This window comes from Anas acuta, chromosome 1, assembly GCF_963932015.1.
Source record: "Anas acuta chromosome 1, bAnaAcu1.1, whole genome shotgun sequence".
Taxonomy (NCBI): domain Eukaryota; kingdom Metazoa; phylum Chordata; class Aves; order Anseriformes; family Anatidae; genus Anas; species Anas acuta.
In genome coordinates, this window is record NC_088979.1 from 21,356,095 (window position 1) to 21,379,808 (window position 23,714).

A 23,714-nucleotide genomic window follows, 5' to 3' on the forward strand; every position below is an offset into this window, starting at 1 on the left:
AGCGTGCTTTGTCCTCATTTGCACTGGCATATACCTGCAGCACGTTGGAAAGCCTGGACCTGGAGTCGGCAGAGAAGAATTTCCTCCTCCCTTGTTGAGTAATGGGCTCAGACCTACCCCCACCACGGTGCTAAGGCTTGTGAGGCTCTGCAGGCTGATTCACGATGATTTATCCTTACTTCTGGTGACCCTCCTGCTTTGTAACAAGGATTAAAGATGGATTTCACCTTGCTGCTGATTGCGGTCTTTGTGATTTATCTGTTGATTTCTTATGTGACAGTGTAACAAATGTTTTCCCTTCATCTAGACTGAGTATGTCTGTTGTGTTTCAGCATCCCTCACTCTTTCATTTAGAGCAGTCGCATTAAAAAATGGCAAAAGCTTTTCTTCATCCAGCTTCAACATTTGTTTCACAAATGAGGAAAACCAGCATTTCAATTAAATATTTTAATTTAGGACTTCAGAGAGCTGTGTTTATTCACTTAGTTAATTTGCGAACGATTTCCATTCCAATTAGGACACATTATAAACAAGCTAATGTTTGTATCCTGTATTGCCAGGTTGTCACTTTTTAGAGAGACAGTGGACTGTCTTAGTCATTAGGGCAGATGGCATTGGCACAGATTTCACTCCGCAGCACAACAGAGCAGCTGTAATTTAGAGGAGGATCTCTCTTTTTTTTGTATCCTGAAGATTAACAGATGCAAAAATTAGCGATGGGTCATAGTTAAAGAGCTCTTGTACCACTGTCTTAATCCTGATCTCGGTCTCTCTCTCATGAGCATGCTCCTACAGATGACGTTTGCTGACCCTCGTGCTAGCACAGAACAGCCTGGTCCTGCATCAGGAGACCAAGGTCGGGCTGTGCTGGCTGTGGATGAGGTAGGGATGAGGTAGGATCCCTGTCTGATGCTCTGACTGCCATGGTGATGTACAAAGAGGCTCTGGCCTGTCTCAGGTAACACAAAATGGCTTTCATAACATGGGTGTACCCAGAGGCATGGGAAGTTTAGTGCTTTTATCTATCTCAGGGCATGGTTTGGAAGTTATTTACTCTTCAGGCAGTCTCTGGCCTGCTGTCTCCAGGACATCTGTGTGATTTTGGCCACCCAGTCCTGTGACCTCAGGGTCTGAATGGAGGGAGCATCAGGCTTTGGGATGCATCCTGATTTACCGAGTCTTTAAGTACAAAGCTGACCATAGCAGCCAAACAGCCCCATTCAAAGAGAAAAAAGTGATCCTTAACTAACATAAGATATTCCTCACCTGAAGCCTTACCGCTTTGCAGACCTTCCTTCAGAAAATCCAGCAGGGTCCCATGCCTTTGTCTTGCTTTTTCCTAAGCACTCTTTTTAATGCCTTTTTATAGGTTCCATTATAGGTTCCTAGACTCTCACCTGCATAGCCAAAACCACCAGGTCAATTGACAGTCTGGAACTCTTTACTTCAGATTTTTCCCTATGCGTAGTTTCAAAGTAACCTAAACCAAAATATTTTAAAAGTTCATATTCTAGTGACAACTCATGCAGATAGTAATGGGTAGTTGAATAAAGGAAGCGTGAAGAACCCAAATATAGGACAATAGCCTGTGTGTGTTTTAGAAATGTCTTTTGTTAAAATTTTCTTTAAAAAGATTTAGAATCTTCTTAACTATCCACAGTGAACTTATTGAGTGTAAAATTCATTGAAACCCAAATATTTGGTAAAGCAGAGAAATAACTTAGAATTCTATATACTACTGTACAAAGAGTTATAAAAAACATCGTGTCACACTGAGCTATACATAGTGTTAAAGTACATACCGCTACCTTATCCCTGAACTTACCTCTATAATTTCTCTAGTATGGAACATTAACAATTTTAGATAGCAGTAAAAAGAAGGATAAGTTTTATTTTTAACTGTGTATCCATCTTCTCCACCTAGCTTTGGCCTGTCTCTTAATTACTTTAGAGATTCCCTCCTGCAGAGTGAGAAGTGACTTGAGGTTCCACAAATGAGTTTGTCACTTCTTTTTAATTCCTTCCTCATTGCCAATTCAGTTTCTATTTTGACAGGGAGCTGGCTTTACGTTGATTTAATCTTCAGTGTCACATGAGTGTCATTTAGATGCTCCGACAACCTAAAGAGCCAAACACTGCCCCTGCAACAAAACTGTCCAGTTATCACTGACCTTTCAAAATCTTTGAGCTTTTATTTTGCTACAATTTTTTTCTCCTTTTGGTGGACCAAGTGTTGAGGTCTTCACTCATTTTATCTCAACTACTTAGACAAGCTGAAAGCAACAGCAGCATAACTAAAGTAAGAATTATATAGAGGATGCTTTGGGTGCACTCCTTTAGCCCAAATCAGTCCTTTGTCAATTTTTGAAGGAAAGAAAGAAAATGGAGAATAAAAGAATACTTGCCAACATATGTCAATTTAATGGAAAATAAATCTTGTCAAACAGACCTGATGTTATTACAAGAGGAAGATATATTTTATTCCTCCATAGGTGCAACAGATTTTGAAAGGCATTTGTCTTACTGTATGGCACCATAATAAAAGTGCCAATTTTAATTAAAATATCTGGGAAATACCTAGTTTAATAAAATCTCTTAAAACACTAGTTGGCTGTATATGAGAGTTCCCCATGCAGGGCTGTAACAAAGAGGGCTGCTGTGACCTAGGGAGAACCATGGCCAGAAACAGGGAGGTGATATTAACTGTGGACAGGGCATTGATGAAATCAGTATTGGAAAGCTGGATACAGTTCAGACTAAAGTATTTTTAAAAGGTACTGAGAAACAAATGAGAATTCAGGAAAGAGTCACAGGTATGACACTGAAGACATGAGAAATTGTCTCAGATTAAGGACTTACAGAATTTACCATTTTCAGTTTCTCTGAAAGAAGATTGAGAAATGACTGGGTTACAGCATAATTTCACCATGCTTTGGATGGCTCTGGAATCTAACAGAATAGCATATCTTCCAGAAAATTCCTGGAAGCCAAAGTCAGAGAAGTTCAGATTCAAAATTAAGCACACTTAATAGCATGATAATTATGCACTGGAACAACACATCCAGCACAAGTAATGGTTCCATTTCCTCTTAATACTTTTTTTTTAGAGGATGCCTTTATCAAATAAAAAGTTACCCCAAAGTAACAGGTATTTTAACTTTTTTTTTTTTCTTTATTTTTTTTTTTTCAGCTTAATTTAGCAAGGAAAATTTTCCTCTAACTCACAGTTTGTTCTCTTCAGGTAAACAAACATGATACTCTGATGGATTTAGATGTTTGAAACCCTTTTTCTTGGGTGCCAACTGCTCTCTATAGCTATGGCTAGTCTGAGGAGTCCTCTGCCAAAGGGCACTACTCTTTCCTGTCTGGTAAATAGCTTGGTATTCAGTCTTCACAAATTGTCCGACTTGGGGACATGTTTCCCTGCATATACATTGCCTGTTTTTCCCTAGCTCTTTCCTACTTCCTTTAACAAAACACACTGATTTTCTTTTACTTCTTCTGCATATGGTATACATTAAATAACTTATTTCTCCTCTTTTTTTGATGATTTATTGTGGCTGGATTATTCTGGAACTGGGGACAGTGTACTTTGTTTCTGCTTTTGTGCAGCTTTCAGCTATTTTTGGTTACATCTGCAAAAAGTGCTTTCATGCCAGTCTCCATTTGCTAATTGGGAATAAATCTTGAGATGAGCATGAGATGCACTGAGCTTCTTCAGGCCACCATAAAGTACCTGGAGTTCTTCAAAGCACCACAGAGAACATTGCTGGCATGCTAACTTCTCAGGGTTTCTAAAACAGAAAACAAGGCAAGCGTAATAAAAATACTAAAAGGTGTATGCTATTATGGCAGAAGTTTGTACTACAAACCATTGGCTTGAACATGCTTAAGTGGAAAGGTTGGCTTGCAGCTATATTTGGTTCCTCTGTTTGCTGGCAAAGTAATGTCCCACAGCTGAAAATGATTCAAGGCACATTGATAATTTTAGTTATTTAAAATGAGATAATGGGCATCCTGACTCTTAAAAGCATGGGCAATATTTCTGAGAACGTTTCTGAAAAGTATGTTCAGTTATAATAGATGAGATGACCAACTTCTCTGACAGAAAGGCTAGTGCCTATATTCCTGCAAAATGTAGATGATGATTTAAATGTTTAAGCTTGTACATTGGTAGAAATTGTGGTAACAATGCTTAAAGATTATCTTATCACATCTGAATGTTGGAACTGGCAATTGTTGAAGGCAATGTAGTCATAGTGCCTTAACAAGCTGTATAACCTATATGATCCAAAAGAAATAAATGGCAGCTAAGCATGTTCATAGTCTGAGCATGGTACAACTGAAACTGTTAGTAAACCCACAAATGTAATTAAAAAAATGTCCAAGTGAAATGTATTGCAGTGCATAACAGCAAAAGTTAGCTGTTAGGATGTTGGATGGAGGCATTGTCCAATAAGATGCACTCTTTATGCAGAAACATTAGTGTTTTTGCCTGCTGACTGCTTTTTATGACATGTGATGTTCGATGAAAGAGCTTTAACTGTGAGCTTGGTAGGTAGCCAAATAAAGTAAATGGAAAAGTTGGATTTCCTCTTTTGTATCAGAGGAAACTATCTCAGAAATTATTGACAGATCCAACATGTCTTTCATAGAATTAATACCTTTATGAAAGGGATGCTCAAATTTAATCCATGTAATCAAATGAAGTTAGAATTTAGTCTGGGAGGAATCCACTCGAAAGAAAAAGGTTGCAGCTATACTCTGAGATACACTCTGAATGGAAGCACCCTTCTGAATTGCTGCCTCTCAAGCTTCAAACATAAGGTGCTTATTGTCTCTTCCAAAGCTCCTCAGGGAGTATTTCATTTGATATCGAGAAGTGTTCATCATTTTTGATTGGCTTCGGGAGCCAGCCTCCACTGTCTATTGATTAGGTATAGTTGAGCAACTCACTTTGCACTTTTTCTTGTGCTCCCTTTGGCACTCAGCAGCAGCTTTCTATAAACATCTCTGCCACTATCTCTGCATTCCTTTTCCAGTGACTTGTTAAGTATGTTAATTGATTTATTAACATCTAAAGAGTATTAGATGAAGTCTTATATTAATCGGACTTGTTGATCCAAAGATACATCTTTGTCTTAAAATACCACGAATCTCCAAGATTTCTGAGTTTTATTTGTTTGTGCTGAGTGCTATTTTTTTCCATATCTGTCATGTAAGTGGCTGGAAATGTTTGTTATGCTTTACTTTTGTATATCGTGTTTCCAGAAGTGTTATTTTCTACAAAATTGAGGTAGTTATTGAGCCTTTTCTGTACTCTTCACATAGTTAATATGACATCTAATAAACCAGCTTCTTCAGAATCCTTCCTGCTCTTCTGTCTGCCTTTACTTTACTACATTTGTCTAATACAGACCAAACTGATACACAAACAAAACTGTTATTGATGGTGCTGTACATTAGACAGAAGAGCTTGATCCCAGTGACAAATAATCAAACACATGGGCTTTTAACTTTTTAATTACTTCCAGAATACCCTTTCAAAGATAAAGGTGCAGTGACAAGGAAAATTTGTGTTTCCTATTAGCTGATCTTATATTCATTTCCACCCTGCAGTTAAACAAAAATTAATAAAGCTGTTAATGTACTTTTCATTGATGCTCTGACCATAGCTCCATCCTGTTTGAATCCTGGACTAAATGATGTTATTCTTCCTTTTAAAATGCAATTAACTCCTCCTACCCTACAAAGCTCTAATTCCACTAATGGCCATGACTCTGGCCTTATTCCATTTTTCACACCTTTCCCTTTCCTGAAATACCTCTTTAGGATTCAGCTGGGGACAAACGTTTTGTTAATCTGAAAAATAATGCTCTTCCTCTACATTAAATATTCTTTTGTCTTTTATTTTCCTATTCATAGCCAGTGTTACTTCTTCTGTGCTGTAGTCCTTGTTCTGAATGGTCTATGAAAGCTGAGGAACATGATCAAGAGACAGTAGTTTATCAAGTTCCTGTATGTACTAACTGCCCATTTCCTTGTTCTTAGACCCAACTGAGTAGTTATATGACTTAATGTAGTTTATGACCAAGAATAATTAAATGGCATCATCTTTCATTTTTCATGGTCCAAGACTGATGGCACAGGCAACTCCAGAGATATTTGGCGACTTGTTAATCATAGAATCATAGAATATCCCAAGCTGGAAGGGACCCACAAAGATCATGGAATCATAGAATATCATGAGTCCCATAAAGACTCATAAGGATTCTGTAAGGATCATCGAGTCCAACTCCTGGCACCACACAGGTCCAGCCTGAACCCAACCATTTGTCTGAGAGCATTGTCCAAATACTTATTGAACTCCAGAAATTTCAGTGCCCTGATCACTGCTCTGGGTGCAGACCCTTTCCCTAACCCCCAGCCTGACCCTCCCCTGTCCCAGCTCCATGCCGTTCTCTCAGGTCCTGTCGCTGTCCCCAGAGAGCAGAGCTCAGCGCCTGCCCCTCCGCTCCCCTCGTGAGGGAGCTGCAGGCCGCCATGAGGCCTCCCCTCAGCCTGCTCTGCTTGGGGCTGAGCAAACCCAGGGACCTCAGCTGCTCCTCACACATCTTCCCCCCCTAGACCCTTCACCAACTTTTTAGCCCTCCTTTGGATACTCTTTAATAATTTTATGTCCTTCTTATATTGTGGCACCCAAAACTGCACCCAGTTCTGGAGGTGAGGCTGCACAGTGCAGAGAACAATCCCTCCCTTCGCCCAGCTGGCAGTGCTGTGCCTGATGCACCCCAGGGTATGGTTGGCCCTTTTGGCTGCCAGGGCACACTTTTGTCTCAAATTCAACTTGCTGTTGACCAAAACCCCAAGATCCCTTTCTGAAGGGCTGCTCTCCAGCATTGTCCTTCAGGTATTTTTCAAAATTTCTTCATTCATCCTCATGCATCCTCATCAAGCAATGGATCAATGTTTTCTCTGGTCTTCCTTTTGCTGTTAAGACATTAAAACCAAACCAAAACAAAACCAAGCAACCAACCAACCAAACAAAAAACACACACACACACAAAACCACCAGCACCACCACCAAAACTTTTTATTGTACCCCACAGTACTGGCCAACTTCAACTCTATTTGAGCTTTGGATGCATGAAAGTTTTTCCTTGCAAAGGCCAACAGCAACGCTGTAATTCTCTCATGTTGCCTTACTACACTTCCAGCAACCATACACTTTCTTTGTTCACCAAAACTGAAGAACATCTCTGCTCAGCCAAGCTGACTTTCTTCCCCACCTAATTTGAATTCTTACATTTTGGAATTGCCTGTTCCTGTGCTTTAAGGAGGTGGTACTTAAAAAGTGACTGGCACTAATGGACCCCTATATCTTCAAAACAGTTTCCCTGAGCAGCTTGAAGTCTGCTCTCCCCACATAAAGGGTTGAAGTTTTGGTGGCAGTTTTCCTTCTATTAGCAAAGATTTTAAACTCAACTTCTTCACTGTCACTGTGGCCAAGACAGCCGTCAATTGCCACTTCACCCTTGAGCCTTCTCTGTTCACAAACAACATGTCTAGGAGGGTACCTTTTCCAGTCAGCTCCCTTAGTACCTGCACCAAGAAGTTATCAAGGTGTTTTAAGAATCTCCTGGATCTGTTTGTATGAGCTGTGTGATATTCTCAGTCAACATCTGGCAAGCTGGAATCCCCCATAAGGACAAGGGCAGCTGATGTAGAGGTATCTCTTAGATCCTTAAAGAACAATTTGTCAGTGTCATCATCCTGTCTGGGTGGTTTATAGGAGACTCCCATAGTGACATCCCCTTTATTTGCTTGTCCCTTAAGCCTTACAAAGAGGCTCTCAACGGTGTCATCACCAACTACAAGCTCTGTACAGTCCAGCCCCTCCACACCAGTCCAAGAACTCTTCCCACCAAGTTTCACTTATGCCAATGTGATGTTGTAGCTCTGGGACCGAGCCAAGACTCCTATCTCCTCTTGCTTGTAATGGTAGCAATTTGTCAGAAAATCAATAGGTTAGAAATTCTGGAATCAGTCAAAGAAGCAGATTGGCAAGAAGGGCCCAATGTAGGTCTCTAGACCAAACCTCAATTCAAAGCAGGTCTGGTTATACAACCAATCGCCCAAGGCTATGTCCAGTTTAAATATCTCCAGAGATGGAGATTCCCCTGGCCCTCTGGGCAACAAACATATGAGCTGGAGTTTCACTAAATATTGAAAAAATGTAATAGAAACCTGTAAGACTTGATAATGGGCAATATTGCATTGCTTTTTAGCATAATAAAGTAATAAATGTTGCTGATTTTCTTTTATTTTTTGCAAATATGCTTTTTATTTTTTCCTAGCAGTTAAAAAAAAAAAAAGTAAGAGATCTAAGATACTGCTAATAACTTTTTGGGCTTGAGAAAGAAATAATTTGTTTTTCATTTAGAATCATGGAAAAGTCTTCACAGTAACACCCGTAGCATAGGACTATCAATGCAGTGACTACAGATATATTCATAGTGATGTTTGTTTAGTCTATGTCATGTACACAAGACGTAAAGACAGTAAAATTTTATTTGCCTAGTTAGGTATTTTTATATGTTCAACATGACTGAAATTTTAATTTTTATGAGGAAATGATTGGATATTCATTTTTCTTTTTATGTCCTTGGGAGCAAAGCAGTTACAGGCAGCAAGCATGTAAGTCCTGTGATTTGTTTTTGGTTTACATGCTAATTTCTGCCTCATCTAGACATTAATTTTTGGCCTTCCTGTGCTATCAAAACATCCACTGATGTTTCCTGAAGAACTGTATACCCATGGAATACACTGCTGGGCTCAAGTATTTCACTGTAATTGTATTGTTAGTCATACTGATAATGATTATCTCATGCCGAGTTTCCATGTGTTTGCAGAAACACTGAAATTTTAAGAGCTAGCTTCATTGATGCATTTTCTTTTGGGATGTACATCTCAACTAATCAACAATTTATTCAAGTATTTTCTAATTTACAGGCAAATATTAATCAAATGATTGGGCTTGACATTTAAACTTTAAGCTGCAGAAGTCTCTTGAGCAATTTCAGTTTCAGGATGTGCAAGAAAATGATTTTTAATATCTAGAGGGCTAACTATAACCTATGATGAATTATAAACTAGATCATAGGCTTCTAATATTTTACTATCTGGACAGTGACCCAGAACAACCTCTTTCTGTAGCCATAAAAGTGATTAATTTTCATGGCTCATTCATCCATAGGAATATTTTCAGCTAAGATAACCAGTCTCTGTAATGAGAATGATTTTAAGTAACAGATTTCTGAACTTCACAGAGAATACATCTTCTCAAAAATCAATTATTTGTAACCAGTGTCAGTTCATACTGTGGAATTTATATGCACACATGCTAATTGTGCATTTATGCATATTTTTGGTTCAGTGATCATGCTGATATGTCATTTTTTTATACTAGCAACAGTTCTCATTTAAATTTTAAAATGCTTTAAATTGGTGATTTTAAATTATGTATATTAGGGTTGAAATTAAGGCTTGAAAATTACATGCTTATTAGCAGCTGTTGTCTGAAAATTAGTGCATGGTCATAACTTTGGGGAGTTGTTATAATGCTGGTGTTTCCCTAAATGTCAAGCGCTTTATACAGCTGACATTTCAAAATTGTGAAGGAAAGGGGAATGGCAAAACGTATGACCACAAAGCTGATAATTGAAAGCTGGCCTTAATAAGTCAGGTCTACAGGAATGCTACCCTGGTCATAGATGCAGTAGGTGTGTGATTAAGTATCTGAACCTGTGAAGATTTATACGAGCAATCATTATTCACAGCAGTCATATGAATAAAGAGGATATAAAAGAAGATTTTAGGATCAGCAGGAAAAGGGTGATGAGCAAAGCTAGTAGTTCATCATGATCTCATTTACATGACTATAAATCTGTAGCTTCTTGGTGTCACTTTTACATATCTGAGATCGGTGCCTGATATTTAATCATCCAGCAGTTCTGGTAGGGAACCTGGGGCTGATACAGCCACAGTATAAATAGTGCAACTGTACAGCTGCTGTACACATGTACAACTGTATATCATCTGCCTGAGAACATGGGGCTGCACTGGCTTGCCCTAATTGGACAGTAAATACATGCCCAGTAGATACAGCCAGTGTTTCTATTCCAATAAAGCACAGACAGCTCTTCCTTACAGTGTGTATTTAGAATACTTCAGTGATCTCTGTCCCTTGCCGTTTAAGGGGAATGAATATTCAAGAAATTCCTGAGATGAAACAGTTGTGAGAGCGATGCTTGATTATGATGAAGGCTCTATCCTTCAGCCTGATGGTTTGCAGTGTAATTTTATCTGCTCATTCTGTTAAAAATTGCTCACTGGGGAAATCACAACCACTAAAAGCATTTGGGGATTTCAAGCCTGGTAGAAGGATTTTTCTCTCATTTGTCTCTCTCTGGCAAGAGCTGAAATATAGCACTTCTTTCCAGGGCTGAAGAGGAGGGGGGATGAGCGGGACAAAAGCAATTGGAAGTGCTTCTCCTGGGAGCCTTCCTTGGGGAGAGCACCACTTCTGAATCTACAGCAATGCTGTTCCAGTGCCTTTGTGTAAAATTAGTCCGTACTGATAGCTTAACACTCTGTAACAAACTCATTCACGGAGCTGAAGAATCTCGCCTCATTTTTTTCTATCTTTGTCTCTTCCTTTGATGTGGGGTTGGTGTGTATCTTTCCTGGCAGGTCCTGAGCTCTCTTTTTAACAATCCTGCTACAAAGGCTGCTATAACCCATTAGGCTTCAGCTGATCCCAGGAGAACTGCTATACATGCCAATAACCACCCTAGCAGTGGCCTGAAAAGAAGCTATAATAATTCTCTGTCCTCATTTATGGATGCAATGACCGATACATTTCTTCTTTCCATCTTTTTCTTTCGAAACCTGTGTGGCACAGCGATGGTTTGTAGCAAATGAATCAGGACAGAAGATAGCTAAGTGGCCAGATGAAGAAGTACAGTGCTGACTAACTGCAACATGAGAAGTTTCTGAATTCCAGCACGGTGGCTGTTGTATGAAAAAAGTAAATGTACCTTTGTTTATGTCTTTGCAACTGAAATGTTCCTGTAGTAGAAATGCTCCAAGCCATGAACTGCAGACATTTTCGCACAAGTATTTCTTCCTCTAAGATGTTTTTGAGTAATTCTGTGGATATTTGTTGTCAGCTTGAGACCAGCCTGTTCTGCTTTTATTACGTTGTGTGCTAAGCAGTACAGAAGTGAGTATAGAAGCTGGGACAGCTCTGAGCAACAGACATGGCTTAGTTACATAACCAGGAAATATTTGAGTGGTGAATCCAGTGGAAGGACCTTGATGTTGTTATTGCCACTGCTTATTGTAGCACTAGTCAAATTCAGATAGACAAGTTGCAGGAGAAGACATTTCGAGGGTTGTCAGAAGTCTTCTAGTATCAGAGAACCTCTTGGAGAAATTTGAGACAAAATATTTTGAGGAATATTAGCTTCTTTTGACATAGGCCATAGACCGAAATGCACCCCAATTATGACTGTTATTTGCTACTTAAATTGGGCACTTGGAAATATGACAGGTGTAGTGAGACAAGAAATATAGAAAATGTGTTATTAAGCAAAGCAATGAGTTAGAGAGCATAAGTCTTGCTACCCTGATTGTAGGTGGCTGATGATGAATACGAAAATGTATGGTACAATAAGAAAAAATAAATGCGTATACAATTACAGCTGGAATGCACAGCAGTCATTGGACTCAAGCTGCTGGACAGTTCAACCTCTTTGTGTTCATTTTGCTTCCTAACTTGCCATGTTTTGTCTCAATGTAAATTCAGTCTTTGTTTCCAGATGAGTTCAGATCTGTGACTGGTGAAAGAGGAAAATTTTGGACCACTCAGTGGCTAGGTAGAACTTGGTAAGAGCCCTTACTTACAGAAGAAAGAGCTTTAATAATCAGTAGATGACCCCACATATTTTCATTTATGCCTGGAATGTGTTTCCTTGATATTTATTTTTTCTCTAAGTATATTTTTCTTGGTATTTGTAAGAAAAAGGAGCAACATAATAGACTCTTGGTATAAGTGGTTAAAACACACTTGCATCCCTTTTCAGGAAACAAATTTTGCCCACTAAAGAGAAACCTCCAAGGACTAGCCCACTGACTGACTTGTACTATTTATGAGATATATATTATTTATTTGACCTAAATATTCTTGTATGACTTCCCATCTTGTAAAAACAAGCAAAAGAGATTGTATGGCCGGTGTATTGACAAGTTGCCTGGAACTACCCATCTAGACAGTAGGAGCACTCTGCTATTCTCTGCTATTCCTTTTTTTTTTTTTGGCTCTGTAGCTGCTGTCGTGTTGTTGTGTATCGATTCCTCAGACTGATTTCTTTGGTCTGTTTCTTCAGTGCTTTGACATTTCATTGCCTGTGCAGTGTGTAAACTGTGATTGCCAGAGTTAAACAGTGTTTGGCATAAATTTATTTTAAAGCATTTCAGTTCCTCTTTAAATTAGTAGATATATGAGCTGGCTAATTAGAAGGATTTGAGAATGAATAGAAATATTGAAAAAAAATCCAGTTTTGTAAAAGAAAATAAAAGATTTCTCCTCCTAGATTTCTCTGCTGCATGCTTTCACAGCATACAAAGACAAGCCCAGCAGAAACCAGATCTTTATCTGAATTTCATGATTGATTGCCTTGTATGTTGTCAAACCATTACAAAAATGAAATAAATAAGATCACTATGTTAAACCCAAAGCACTTTGGCTGCAACTTGATTTCCAAAATGTGGAATACATTTTAATACTAGTTTAAATAGACTTACAGTTTGGCCACCCCTCTTCTGTCTGTTCTAAACACCTGCTTTCATTTAACTGTATGAGATGGACAAAATTCTGCACTAACTTTTTGCTCCAAACAACTCCACTGAAATCAGCAATACCAGCTGATTTTGAACACAATCCATAGTATCACACTTCATTGCTTCTAGAAAAGAACGGTTATGGAAAAACCACAGTGCAACTAGCCAAACTGATGGGAATTTTACAAGATGCCTGTAACACTGAAAAACCAACCGTGCTCTTGTGGATTCATTCCCTCCCATCTCTTCAGACGCGAGCTCATTTTCTCCTGCCCTTGTGTTACTTTAAAGCTGCCACATTTCATGCGGTAGCTCTAGGAAAGATCTGTGATAGAGGATTATTTTAAGGAAATAGAAGGAATATAAATGGAAAAGCGAGTAAAGCTATGTTTAACAAAGAACCCCGATATGTTCTTAAATATGTGAAACGACTTGATGGGTACATTTTAGTCCAAATATCCAGGCTGTTTTTTGACCTTAAATTTTCATTTGCTGTCCCAGTGGATGCAAAAGAAAAAACAGTTGCATGAACCATCGGTGGGTTTCATGACTTACCGAATGAAGTTTCGAAACATTTTTTTTTTGTAGTCTTGTCACTGTTTTTACCATTTTTATGTATAACAATCTTTTCATGCATTGCTATACCTATCAGTTTCAGCCAAGCTACTTCAGTCTGCATCTCTAATAGATGTGTTGTAGATTTAATGATAGATTAAACCTATTTCATAATTTCCATATATATTGCATCAAATCCATCCAAGGAGATTTTTAGCAAACGTATTTTACTATCTTGTCCAGTTTTGAGCGTTTGGACACAGTTTTTTGTGCCTCAGCAGTTAAGATTTGGGCTCAGCTCTTGAGATGAGTGCCAAATCGTGTTGATTTTTTTTTGCACAATTCCTTTTCAATCCCAGTAAGTCTGCATGTGTGGGAATTATCTAAACAAATTAATGTGTTGTCTTCTGTAGCAAATAAGTTTCCTTCTGTAGCCAGCTTAGGCATAGATGATCTGCAAGGATAATTTTAAATTATTTATCTTAGGAAGGACCAGTCACCCTTTGAAAGTGCTTACTTCTCTTTCTGTTCATGATGGAGAGAGCTTAAGTTACTATTTAAGACAAAGTGTCTAACTTCTGGATGCTTTAAGACTAGTGAGATGAACCACAGTCTTTTGGCTCCTCCTTGTAAAATGAACATAGCAGCATCACCATGCCTCAGGAAGCCACCACGAGGATGTTAGTAATTGTAAATAAAGTACAGTAGAAGTTATATGAAGATAAGGATTTAGCTCATGGAAAAATGAGAATTTCTATCTCTCCTTAGGAGAGACAGAACTCTCCATTTCTCCAAATGGAGAATGGATTCTCCATTTGAGAGTCCATTTGAGATTTCCTTGCTCTTTTGCATTTTATTAAAGATATGTTTGCTACAATTTAATGTAAGAAAGATTTTTACACATAGCATATGAAAAATACTCATTTTTACATATTGATATAGGAAAGATTTTTAGAGGCTTATTTAAAACAAAACAAAACAAAACAAACAAAAAAAAAACACCAACAAATTTTATGGCATCTATTTTACCAAACCTTTTAAAAAAAGCTCAGGCCCTTAAACTTTCTTACTGCACCTTAAAAAAAAGAAATAGCAACCCAACTGCCATCTCTGTGAAAAGTACAAGGAGTACAAGGAGCCACTGCCAGTCCAAGGAGCCACTGAAAGGAAGATTTTGAGACTTGCTAAATGACACTATGGAGGTTTTGATCTAGACTGCAGATTTCCATGGGCATTTGTGTTCTGCTTTGCCATTTCTAGCAGCAGTCTGTGAATGTACTGAAATGCAGGCAGCTTGAAGACCTCACGTCAACTTGCAACAAAGATGGGATGCTGCATAATCAGACAGTGTGTTAAACTGAAGAAAAGTAGGTAAGTATCACAGAAAACTTTTTCCTAAGTTTATTTGATCTCTCTCTTTTTTTTTTTTTTTTTTTTAATAAGAGAATTTAAGAGAATTGACTCATGGAAGATGAGTCAATCAAATGTCTCAGTATGAATCACTGCAGCCAAGGAAAATAATTCATGTAGTGGCAAAACTGATGGTAACCTCACAAGTCTGTCCAGTGGGCTGTGTTGCTGTTCCATATAACTTTCTCTCTGTGTGTGGGGGAGTGGATCTGTGATAAATCTGGGCTGTCTGAAGCTGGTTCTTCCTCAAAGTGAATGTTACAGGCTTTGAAAATGTTTATAAACAGGGGGTTAATATTGGTGCAGAGTGCTTAACAGGTACTCCTGCATATGGTATGGCATTCACAGTGCTGTGTCGCTTTTCATTATATCAGTTCTTGCTCTCTTTGTCTTACTGCAGCTCACCAACTGATGAGTTTAGAGTTAACGTGCAGCAGTATCTCCCTGTGGAGCAGATATTTAAGACCAGTATTTCAATAACAGAATCCCATAGGCACAAATTAAAACCAACCTCACTCCGTGCAAGATTTACAGCTGTTTTTCCCATTAGCAAGAGCCAGACATTGTTTCCTGGAACGTCAGTACTGCTGCAGCTCAGTAATGGCTGTGACACTAATTAAAGAAAGCAGAGGAGACAAAAGCACTCCTGTAGCAACTTTAGCAAAGCCACAGACAAATATGGATTTGACCCTACTGTTGGATTTTGGACACTTGCACAGAGTAGTACTTGTGTCTGTGCCAGCAGTTTGTAACCCTGGTTACTTCTCTTTGGCTTCCTTACTTTTGTATTACCTATTGACAATGTCAGAAGCATTTAGTTTCTTTTTCTGTGGAACAAGCTGTGTGACGCAGGGAAAACACATTTTATTTCATGCATTTTGTTAAGGAGCAATCTGCTCTTTTGTCTTCACAGTTAGAACGAAAGAAGTTCAGAAAAAAAAATAAGTTAGAGCCATGGTTCATATGAAAAGTCATGGAAACTTGTGATACAAACAGGATGTAATAAGTGAGAAAGAAAGTACTGACATGAAAAATTTAAGCATTCTATTTCTTTATAACCATCTACAAGAATGAATTGAAACAGTCAGGATTTTGGAAGAGGGTCTTGGACCCTGATATCTTCTCTTGTTCTACAACACTGACCTGGGGCTGTCAGGTTATAATCTGAACTTCAGAAAGTGCCAATAGCTCCGTATGAACAAACTGAATGCGTATCACAACATTGCTGTGAGGGGAGACTCGCTCCGACCTTGGAGTCTGGATGCACCTTATTTCAGCCCCTCTTTACTCTGTTTGGAGGAGGATGGTTCCCTGTGAAGTGCTGCCCTGGAAACTCATCCCATCAATCAATGAGTATTTTTTATTTTTATGGTTGTTGATGTGCCATGGCTTGGATGGGATGTAAAAGATGGGGAGGTTAAGCATAGCAGTCATGATTATGTTCCTGATTATGCAGCTTTTGTAGGATACATTACTGAACTGGTAAGTGTTTCAGAGGTTGGACTCAATGATCTTGATGTCTCTTCCAACCTAGACAATTCTGTGATTCTGAGTGTAAGTAACTGGGATTTATTTGGCTGTGCCAGCAGCCAATGCTGAGTGAAACACTGGGATGGACACAGGTTCTAGGAAGCTGCTGTGCTCTCCTCAACAGTCTTCAGTCTTTGTCCAAATAGTCGGGTTACTTTAGAATTGATGTCAAAGTTAAGAGAACTAGTTACTTCTGGAAATCAAAGACTTCCACACACAGGAGGAGAAATTCCTTATTTAAACGTTACATAGAAGCATAAAATAACAAAAAATTCCTAATGGCTTAAGCTCCTTTTTCTAAAAGGAGAGGGTTACAAATATTCAGCTTGCATATTCACCTTGGCCTTATGATGTGGCTGGGACAGATGGAGGAATTGCAGGTGGTTCCCCAGTTGCTTTATACTGAGATACCTACCTGTGTGGACATATATAACTACATCTGTGTAGATATGGGGTATACAAGGGACACTCCTTTGGTCTCTAGAGAAGGAACCAAAACCTCCAGACTTCACAAACTGTTCCCTTCCTGACATATTGTGCTTGCAGCAAGCAACTGGATGTGTGTTCAGTACTACGTTCTCCACAGAGAGATTACAGGGTTAAATGTTTCGCTCAGTTCAACATCACTGTCACGTTTTTCAGATCGTCTTCTGGCTGGTCTCATCGCTGGTTGTCACAGCGTGCTGATTACCACCACAGAGCAAAAGCAGGCCCGTCTGTTGTTACCTACCAAGAGGTCAGCGCTGTACTGAGCAGTGCAGCAGAGACGTGTTGCTGTGCAAACGGAAAGGTTTAGCACTGTCAGTAATGGTAGAAATGGAAAAATGAGCCAGGAATAAAAATCCTGAATAAATAAAAAGCGGTGGTATCAAGTTTGTTTCCTTTTGGTGAGTGAATTTACCCGATTCAGATGAAAATTGTGCTGTTCCAGGGTCTTGTTATCATCACTCTACTGCTAACTTTGTTAATGCCTCAGCACTGGCATGTGTCATTTTGTGCTAATTACTACACAAACATGTAGTACATTGTACCAGCGAAGGCAGTGGAAGGCACAACAGATGGAAGGCAAAAAAAAAACCAGCTAAAAACAATACTCAAATGAGCCAGCAAACAGGCAGTGAGTGTGAGGAGGGATGAGATGACATTGCAGCAGATTTTTCTATACCTGCTGGTTAGCTGGGAACACATCGCGCTATAAGAGATGTGCTCAGTTAGATCTCACAACCGAGCTCAAACTCAAGGAGTTTAAGGCTCTAGTGGCTTGGTGAAGGAGAACTTTTGCCACATGTGAAGGGCAAAACCAGAGATAGTGCTGGTCCTTGAGGTGTGTAAGAACAGCGAGGAGGCAGTGAAGGAGCCTCTGGTTTAGGTGTTCAGGAAGGTCACTCTTACTTGCTGGAGGGCACTTGGATCTTTTGTTACTTGAGGACGTGAGTGGCAGCTTTCAGTCTTCTGTTTCAGTGTTTAATCAATTCTGCAGGCGTTTCAGATGGAGATTCACTACACAGCTTGACTCTGAAGTTGGAATTCCTTTTTCCACACAGCTGGTGCCGATGTGGCTTCTTCTGGCACCGCTGTGTTCTGGAGCAAAGTGCACCTATATCCTGTTATCAAAGCAGCAGTTGATGAGATGCAGTGTTATGTACCAAAAATAAAAAAAGAAAAGTGAGGAGAACAAGGGGATTGTGAAGAAAATACATTAGAATTCTTTTCCTGTATTCAAATCCTAAAGTGAAGAAGAATTCCTCCTCTGTTCAGCCAAGTAAGCAAAAATTCCTGAGAGGTAAGAAGCTAGTAATTCCCACCCTAAATGAATTACATTTGCAAATAAAATTTTTAATTATGCTTGGCACATCTGAGCCTCCAGCTGGTGGGAGCCCAGTGCAAGAACCTGTAAACAAGAAACCAACTAGTTCAATGTTCGTCTAGAGTTCGTCACCTATTATTTCAGGTTAAATTGGTTCTCCTTCTCGATGAAGGAGCCATTCTCTAACAGAAAAAGAAATGTGTAAGAATTTTGCAGATTCATACTTTTAAATGTACAGATTTTAAGGATTGCAGTCCTTTACACACTGCAAAATAAGATAAAGAAGGCTGTCAGCAATGGGACTGCTGCCCCACTCAAAGGCAGCAGTAACAAAATACAAGGGCAAAGTCTGCGGCTCCAAATGTTCAAAACCATGACTCACGCATCTAAAACTAATGAGAATGGCCTGCATGCTACAAGTTTTCATTTGTTTACTTTGTGTGTTTGTTTTGTTTTGTAATAAATTGTTTGTTGTTGTAATTGTTTCGTTTTCTTATTTTTTTATTCACCTTGTGTGTCTTTGAGCCCTTAGGATTCACAGCAACACACAGCTCGTGTTTATAAGTTACTTGCTAGGGCTTCTGCGTACAGCATTGAAGCTGTGTCTCTGGAGAAGTCTTTTAAAATCAGAAGCTATTTAAGTCTGTAGCTCTCACTATTTTCTATGGTAAATACATGTCCAAGTATTCTGAGCCCCCAAATCACTGTTTTAAAGGTGATAAACTGAGGTGGAGAGATCAAGAGCATCCTCCCTTTTCTTTTCGTTGCAGGCTATAGTTATGACTGTAAGCTCTATGTTGCAAAGAGGACTGATTTCATCTATATTGCACGTTGTACTGTATACACAATGCCCCTGGTATATAAATAGTAAACAAAGATGATATACAAATTCAGATAACTAAGTAGCTGTCTCTGCCTTTGTTGCTTAGAGAACTGGGGATCTTCTCTTTAGCATGGGAATAAGGCAGACATGTAAGAATTGAAGCGTTCCTTTTGAGAAGAAGCTTTGTACCTTATGCTTGAAAGATATTGTGATTATTAAGACCCCAAGAGAAATTAAATTGTGTATGGCTCAATTTGAAAAATTGCTTCTTCAGGCATCCAGAGAACCATTGCCAATTCCAGAGATTTTGTTGGTGTTAGGGGAAGGCAAACAAACAGAAAACTCCAACTTACATTGAGAGAAACCCAGGAGACAGGAAAAAAACAAAACAAAACAAAACATAACACCAACAAAACCAACCAGCCCCCACCAGACTAAATCTCAGAAATACAGAAGATTTGTGAGCTGCTATAGAAACAACCTATTTACAGTGATCACATTTTATAAATAATCTACCAAATTCTGGTGTGTGTTTCCCCATCCCTCGTCCTCATGGGGCTTTGCTTGGTTTGGTTTCTGCTATTGTACGTAAGTCAGCTTGACCTTCTGCTGAAATCCATGTGACCTGCCAGCCCGCAAGGTCCAGGAACAGCAGTTTTAAGAAAGCAGGACTGTTTATGCTGTGAAAGGCATGTCTGAATCACTTAAAACATTACAGAAGGAAAAAAAATAATAATCCAACGCTTTCATCCAAACAGCTAAGTAATAAATGCAAAATGCTGAACCCTGAGCTGGATGTCACTCAGTGCAGAGTTGCTGAACTCTCTCGTGCTGGTTACCAGGATAAATACAGATGTAATGCATATTTCTGTTTGTTTTTGTTCGGATCTGTCTATTTTGCTAACGGGAGTGCTCTCCCCTGACCCAAGCATTTTTATAATGCATGCAAATGTCTGCAATAGTTATTTTCATGCTCAAACAATTTATTTTCATATTACTGAAAGCATTACATAGATATATATGGTGCACAAGCTCTGAATATATGGGAGCTTTAACTAGATACTACTGTAAGCTTTGAAATAAACGTGTTTGAACTGAGAAGTTGTAGAAAGCCTTTGGTGTAGAAAGATAGGAGTAACATAAAATTAAACTTATTTAATCTTAAAGTTAATTCAGTTTGTTCTCAAAGATACGTCACTGAAACTTGAATGGCTCAGGTTGGAAGGGACCTTAAAGATCACCTAATTTCCTTTTAGTGTGTTCCTAGATTGCCTATTTTGCTGTACCAGCCTTCAAAGAAAAATAAAGCAATAATGAAGAAAAAAAAGAGGACAAGCAGGGTCTGTCATGTTGTCCCCATAAACATCTTTATGCTTTTATTGGGAGTGAGCCAAGGGTCCTGTCTGACAGCTTTTCCTCTTGTATTGAATCAGTGCCCTCAGAAATGTAACCACACCATCAGCCATTATCTTCTAGCCTCTGTGAATCCTCACAGTCCCCACTGAACTGAGAAGCACCTGTGTAATTTTTCTCTCCATGCCTGTCTCCCCCCTCTCCTGCCCCTCCCCAGCCCCTAAATCACAGCCAACGTTTCCTTCCCACTCCATGGGTGCTTCCCTAGGCTCTCTGCCAGCCAGCATTTGCCAGCTCCACGTCTACATAAACACTGCCAGGCTGTCCTTCAGATGTGAGGGAAGTGGAAAAATTATAGAAACATGCTTCCAGTCATCCACAGGCTGTGTCTACACAGTGCCTGTCAAATCAACCAACAAAAAAAAGCCCAGGCAGGGTGAAAGTGGACATGACCTCCTCTCAGCTGAGTACAGCAACAGTGCACATCTTCTTAACGGCAAAAGCAAATCACAGAATCGTGTGTCCTTTGTTGCACGTGTTTAATGACATGGGTGCACACAGCCATGGCAGGGTGGCCAACACACAATGCCTTGTCACCACGCAGCAACCTGTCTGTGTGCCTGGGGCTTCTCATTTTTTGGCCGTGTTGCTAAGCTACATGCAAGTTCGCCAACGGGCAGGGAAGAAGAGTGATGTTTGAATCTGAAAACATGTCCTGAAAATGCAGTCTCTCGGAGAACAGCATAAATTCCCTGTTTTCTCCACCCATTAATGCGTTGCAAGAGGAGCATATGCAGGGGGAATCCATCCTGGTGTAGGAAACCAGGGAGCAGGTAGGCGAGCAGGGATATAAAGCCATTTCGGGGCGTGCTGTGCTGCAGCAGCAGCTGTGCTGATCACGGCTGTGCAGGGAGTGTGGGCATGCCCGACCTCGGGGAGGGAGCAGGAATGAGGGAGCGATAGATACAGCGCTGCAGGCTCCGGGGAAATCCCTGCTGTGCAGCTCCCCTCCTAGCCCAGCACATCAGGACCGCAGGAGCAGCACCTTCACCAGCTGCGAGGAACAAAGAATTTGTGGCAGTAGATTTTTGGTGAGATGAGACTGATATGTTAGGAGAGATACTGGTGTCCCCAGTCTGCACTGAGCGCAGCGCATGCGTAATGTGCTGCATCATTTTTTACTCTCTGCGCACCATCAGTTTGGCTGTGGGTTAGCTTTTCTCAAGCCAAAAACTCCCATAGAAGCAAACAAATGACAAAACCCCTAAGTCTCCGTCATGTTTCTGAGAAAATAATTTTTCTCTGAAGTTAATGTTCATCTTGATTTTGAAGATTGGCTAGTAACTTATCAAGAGGGTAAAAAAAATGGCAGAAGTAGTACTTTTTTTTTCCCCTTCCTTATGCTCTAGCCTAAAATTTATAGCCCCTTTTGTGTCCAGATCATGGATGCATAAAACAATTGCTTGGTGTGCTTCAGTGCTGAAATAGAAACGTACAGCAGGAGAAAAGGAAAAAGATGTGGGCAGGGGAGAGTAGGGTCTGCGGTAAGTAGTACCTACAGTCACTAGAGGAGTTTCTATTCTGTATTACTGATTGCTTTTGGGGGGGATTCATGTATCAAAGGGGAAGCCTCTGGTTGTTCACACCTCCCTTGGCACTCTACAGGAGCTTTCCACAGCAGAACAGCCCCTTGAAGGGCAGATCTTTCCTTCGAGCAATGGGGTATTGAACTTAGATTAGAGCTTCCAAAGAGCCCAGGGAAACCAGTTTCCATGTCGTGCTAGAGGGATTAGCTTGCTGCCCCACTTCTGAGCCCAGCAGAGCAGACTGTATTCTTGCAGTACACACTTACACTGGAACTGCCCCCTTAGCGTGCTTTGATTCACATCTAAAAGTGATCTTGGAGCACATGAGTTGAATTCCTTTCAAAGGAACTAAACCAAAAGACGCCCTCCGGGAGCATCCCCAGTGCACTGCTGCTGCTGGCAGCATTTGATCCATGGGGCCTGGATCCTTGGGCTTGTTTTAAGTAGGTTTTCAATCCTGCCAGGTTCCCTCTACAAATCCATTCCTTTTGCTCCTCACCATGCCACAGGCAGATGTCACTTTAGCATCTGCATAGCCAGTAACAAACTTTCCTACAGGTTTTCCATCTTGTCTATAATTTCTTTGAGTAACAACTGCAAAAACACAGGTTCAGGGAATCACCATTATTGGCAAAGTCTGGAGAAGTGCAATATCCACAATATTTAGTAGAGGTATCCCAGTCACTACCACCTTAGGAGAGGGGGAAACAAAAATATTATTGCTTTTTTGGTGGGAGCTTTATCATTAGTATTGCTAAAGTACTACAGTGTGTTCAGGCTTAAGTCTGCACTGAGAGGAAGATTAATGAGAATCTTAGTGGTGCTTTTCAGAGGCTTAATTAATAGATTCAGACCTCATGTGACAAATGAATCTTTAGCATAAGGGATGAGGATAAATCCATGGAACAAATCAAGGAAATAAAGGATGTTTAAAGTAAAGAGGGGATAATCATCTACCTGATCCTGAAACCAGCTTACTATTGTATGGGATCTATAATGTTTACGGACTCATCTTCAAGCTGTTTTATTTGATTTTGCTAATTTTATTTAGATTTCTCGCTCACACCTAACTTTTTGATGAGCTAATTTGTTGTTCTTTTCCCAATTAATTTTGCAGTCACCTGGACACTGCATTTATTTTCAAAAGCTGGCAATAGTGTTTGTTATATTTCATCTTTCATTTTCTTATTTGTCTATATTGATATTATTTTGGCATTTTCTTGACGTGTAACTTGCTTTTCTTTCATGTGCTTTGACATAATTTTGTGTTTTCCTGAAAGTATCAGGTGCTCCCCATGGATCCCAATTAATGTTGTTTTGAGGTTGAGTTTCTGACAAGACGCAGCTGTTGTGACAACGCTGTCATCTTCAAGGGAAGGCAGATGAAGGTGGCTGTAGCTGAGCAAACATCTCCAGCTGCTGTAGTCACCACTTGAAAGTCAGTCTTTGCTCAACACATGCTACCAACTCCAGCTATTTCTTGTCCTATACCGAAGAAATGAGCATCAGATTGTGGTTACTGATAGCAAAAATGAAGATTTTCAAGTAGGAGTGTTAAGTACCAAAGCTGTTTTTAAGTGGGTGATTGTCATACTTGAAGCCAAGCTGAAATCAGCTTGGTGTTACACATAGAAGCTGTAATGCTTCCAGGCTTGCCTTGAAACCATTTTGCTGCAGCCCAGCTATTGCTAGTCTAGAGTCTTAGCTTGCAACAGAGCTCATCTAAGGCTGCTATATAAATGTCTTC